Genomic DNA, 4,664 nt, shown 5'->3' with positions numbered 1-4,664 from the left:
TTTAATCTGCCTAACTGAGATTTACAAGGTGACCATAGCTTGCTTCATACCAACAATCTCTGTGGGATTGACCCTTACTCACGTAAGGTATTACTTGGATGACCCAGTACAATTGCTGGTTAAGTTGAACGGATTTGTGAGCTTCTCTAACAGTGCCTGGAACTCTTGTATCACAATTTCGTCCAACAATTTTCAACGGTGGAGTTTCTGCACACCATAGATTAAGGGTGTGGAGCTCTGCTGTACCTCAAGTTTCAATGCAATTACTACTATTTTCTATTCAATTCGACTTATTCTTATTCTAAGATATTTGTTGCACTTCAACATGATGAATGTGATGATCCATGACACTCATTATCATTCTCACCTATGGACGCGTGACTGACAACCACTTCCGTTCTACCTTTGACCGGGCGCATATCTCTTGGATTCCTTAATCAGAATCTTCGTGGTATAAGCTAGAATTGATGGCGGCATTCATGAGAATCTGGAAAGTCTAACCTTGTCTGTGGTATTCCAAGTAGGATTTAGGAATTGAATGACTGTGACGAGCTTCAAACTCGCGATTGTTGGGCGTGATGACAAACGCAAAAGAATCAAGGGATTCTATTCCGACATGATCGAGAACCGACAGATGATTAGCCGTGCTCTGACAGAGCATTTGGACCATTTTCACTGAGAGGATGGGATGTAGCCATTGACAACGGTGATGCCCTACATACAGCTTGCCATGGAAAGGAGTAAGAAGGATTGAATGAATGTAGTAGGAAAGCAGAGATCCAACAGGGACAAAGCACCTCCATACACTTGTCTGAAATTCTCACCAATGATCTACATAAGTATTTCTATCTTTATTTTCTATTTATTTATTATTATTATTCAAAAACTCCATGAACAATTATTATCCTCCTAACTGAGATCTACAAGATGACCATAGCTTGCTTCATACCAACAATCTCCGTGGGATCGACCCTTACTCACATAAGGTTTATTACTTGGACGACCCAGTGCACTTGCTGGTTAGTTGTGCGAGGTTGTGAGGAAAGTGCTGAGTTATAAACGCGCATGCCAAGTTGAATGCCATTATTAGGGATTGTTCGAGTTTGGACAACTGACGGTTCATCTTGTTGCTCAGATTAGGTAATTTTCTTTTTGTTTTGTTTTCAAAAATTTTTCAAAAAAAAATTATCCCTATTTTTGAAAAAAAAAGAATTTTTAATTAAAAATAAATCATTCTATGGCTTCAGAATTTTTAAGAATGGATTCTAGAGTTTCATGAAGCATGTTGAATCCTAGCTAGCTGTAAAGCCATATCCAAATCCTTTTGGAATGAGACTTCAACTAATCACCTCAATGCATGTAATGCCATCCTAAAGCTGGCTGGTTATTAAGCCATGTCCAACCCTTGGATTGGAGCTTTAGGCTAACATTGAAAGATTCATGGAATTCTTCTTAAAAATTTTGAATTTCTTATTTTCTTTTTCCTATATATTTTTCGAAAATAATAAAAGAAAATACAAAAAAATTCATAAAATCATAAAAACCAAAAATATTTTGTGATTCTTGTTTAAGTCTTGTGTCATATTTTAAGTTTGGTGTCAATTGCATATTCATCTTCTTCTTGCATTTTTCGAAAATTCATGCATTCATAGTGTTCTTCATGATCTTCGAGTTGTTCTTGGTAAGTCTTCTTGTTTGATCTTTAAATTTTCTTGTTTTGTGTTGTATGATGTTTTTTATGTGCATTTTTGCATTCATAGTGTCTAAACATGAAAGATTTCCAAGTTTGGTGTCTTACATGTTTTCTGTGCATCAAAAATTTTTCAAAAATATGTTCTTGATGTTCATTATGATCTTCAAAATGTTCTTGGTGTTCATCTTGATATTCATAGTGTTCTTGCATGCATAATTGTGTTTTTCTCACTCATCATTAAAAATTTAAAAATAAAAAATATATCTTTTCCTTTTTTCTCTCAAAATTTCAAAAATTTGAGTTGACTTAGTCAAAAAATTTTTAAAATTAGTTATTTCTTATAAGTCAAGTCAAATTTTCAATTTTTAAAAACCTTATCCTTTTAAAACTTTTTCAAAAAATCAAATCTTTTTCATTTTTCTTACTATTTTTCAAAAATTTTAATTTAATTTTTCAAAATCTTTTTCTTATTTTATTTCAAATTTTTGAAACTTAACTAACAAGTAATGTGATTGATTCAAAAATTTGAAATTTGTTACTTTATTGTTAAGAAAGGTTTAATCTTTAAATTCTAGAATCATATCTTTTAGTTTCTTGTTAGTCAAGTAATTAATTTTAATTTTAAAAATTAAATCTTTTCCATCCATATCTTTTTAATCATATTTTTTTTTATCATATCTTTTTCAAAAATTTATCTTTTTCAAAAATTTGATTTCAAAATATCTTCTTATCTTCTTATCTTTTCAAATTTGATTTTCAAATCTTTTTTAACTAATTAATTGACTTTTTATTTGTTTCTTATCTTTTTCAAAACCACCTAACTACTTTTCCCTCTCTAATTTTCGAAAATTTCTCCTTCCTTTTCAAAATTCTTTTAATTAATTAATTGTTTTAAATTTACATTTTAATTTTATTTCACCTCTAATTTTCGAAAATCATTAACTCCTTTTCAAAAATCATTTTCGAAAACTTCTCTCTCTCATCTTATTCTATTTATTTATTCATTTACTAACACTTCTCTTCATCTCAAATCTCTGCTCCTATCCTCACCCTTGTGTTTGGATTATTCATTCTTCTTCACTCTTATTCCCTTTCTTCTTCTACTAACATAAAGGAATCTCTATACTGTGACACATAGAGGATTCCTCTTCTTTTTATGTTCTCTTTTTTCTCATATGAGCAGGAACAAGAAAAAAGGCATTTTTGTTGAAGCTGATCCTGAACCTGAAAGGACTCTGAAGAGGAAACTAAGAGAAGCTAAATTACAACAATCCAGAGACAACCTTACTGAAATTTTCGAACAAGAAAAGGATATGGCAGCCGAACCTAACAACAATAATGCAAGGAGGATGCTTGGTGATTATACTACACCAACTTCCAAGATTGATGGAAGAAGCATCTCAATTCCTGCCATTGGAGCAAACAATTTTGAGCTGAAACCTCAACTAGTTGCTCTAATGCAACAAAACTGCAAGTTTTATGGACTTCCATCAGAAGATCCCTACCAGTTTTTAACTGAGTTCTTGCAGATCTGTGAGACTGTTAAGACTAATGGAGTAGATCCTGAAGTCTACAGGCTCATGCTTTTCCCTTTTGCTGTAAGAGACAGAGCTAGAACATGGTTGGACTCACAACCTAAGGATAGCCTAGACTCTTGGGATAAGCTGGTCATGGCCTTCTTGGTTAAATTCTTTCCTCCTCAAAAGCTGAGCAAGCTTAGAGTGGATGTTCAGACCTTCAAGCAAAAAGATGGTGAATCCCTCTATGAAGCTTGGGAAAGATACAAGCAGATGACCAAAAAGTGTCCTTCTGACATGTTTTCAGAATGGACCATGATAGATATATTCTATTATGGTCTGTCTGAGTTCTCTAAGATGTCACAGGATCATTCTGCAGGTGGATCCATTCACCTAAAGAAAACGCCTGCAGAAGCTCAGGAACTTATTGAAATGGTTACAAATAACCAATTCACGTACACTTCTGAGAGGAATTCCGTGAATAATGGGACGCCTCAGAGGAAGGGAGTTCTTGAAATTGATGCTGTGAATTTCATATTAGCTCAGAATAAAATGTTGACTCAGCAAGTCAACATGATTTCTCAAAGTTTGAATGGATGGCAAAATGCATCCAACAGTACTAAAGAGGCATCTTCTGAAGAAGAAGCTTATGATCCTGAGAACCCTGCAATGGCAGAGGTAAATTACATGGGTGAACCTTATGGAAATACCTATAATTCATCATGGAGAAATAATCCAAATTTTTCATGGAAGGATCAACAAAACCCTCAACAAGGCTTTAATAATGGTGGAAGAAATAGGCTCAGCAATAGCAAACCTTTTCCATCATCTTCTCAGCAACAGACAGATAATTCCGAGCAGAGCTCCTCTAACTTAGCAAAGATAGTCTCTGATCTGTCTAAGCCCACTTTAAGTTTCATGAGTGAAACAAGGTCCTCCATCAGAAATTTGGAGGCACAAGTGGGCCATCTAAGTAAGAAAGTCACTGAAACCCCTCCTAGTACTCTCCCAAGCAATACTGAAGAGAATCCAAAACGAGAGTGCAAGGCCATTGACATAATCAATATGGCCGAACCTAGGGAGGAAGGAGAGGACGTGAATCCCAATGAGGAAGACCTCATGGGATGTCTCTCAGGCAAGAAGGAGTCCCCTATTGAGGACCTAAAGGAACCTGAGGCTCATATAGAGACCATAGAGATTCCATTAAACCTCCTTCTACCATTCATGAGATCTGAAGACTATTCTTCCTCTGAAGAGGATGAAGATGTAACTGGAGAGCAAGTTGCTCAATATCTAGGAGCCATCATGAAGCTGAATGCCAAATTGTTTGGTAATGAGACTTGGGAAGGTGAACCTCCCTTGCTCATCAATGAACTAGATACATGGGTTCAGCAAACCTTACCTCAAAAGAGACAAGATCCTGGTAATTCCCTGTACCATAGGCACCATGACCT

The 4,664-nt window shown here is 35.0% G+C and overlaps 1 non-coding gene across 1 annotated transcript; it reads right to left on the bottom strand.

Annotated features, from left to right (window-relative positions):
* Window positions 1–3,405: 3,405 nt before the first annotated feature.
* LOC112798849 (small nucleolar RNA R71) lies at window positions 3,406–3,509 on the bottom strand. Its single transcript, XR_003200446.1, has one exon. It is a non-coding gene; the product is annotated as a small nucleolar RNA R71 (small nucleolar RNA).
* Between the last annotated feature and the right edge of the window lie 1,155 nt (window positions 3,510–4,664).

This window comes from Arachis hypogaea, chromosome 4 (assembly GCF_003086295.3).
Source record: "Arachis hypogaea cultivar Tifrunner chromosome 4, arahy.Tifrunner.gnm2.J5K5, whole genome shotgun sequence".
NCBI lineage: Eukaryota > Viridiplantae > Streptophyta > Magnoliopsida > Fabales > Fabaceae > Arachis > Arachis hypogaea.
Note: the sequence above shows the minus strand (reverse complement) of the source record. Positions and strands in the feature narration are given on the sequence as shown.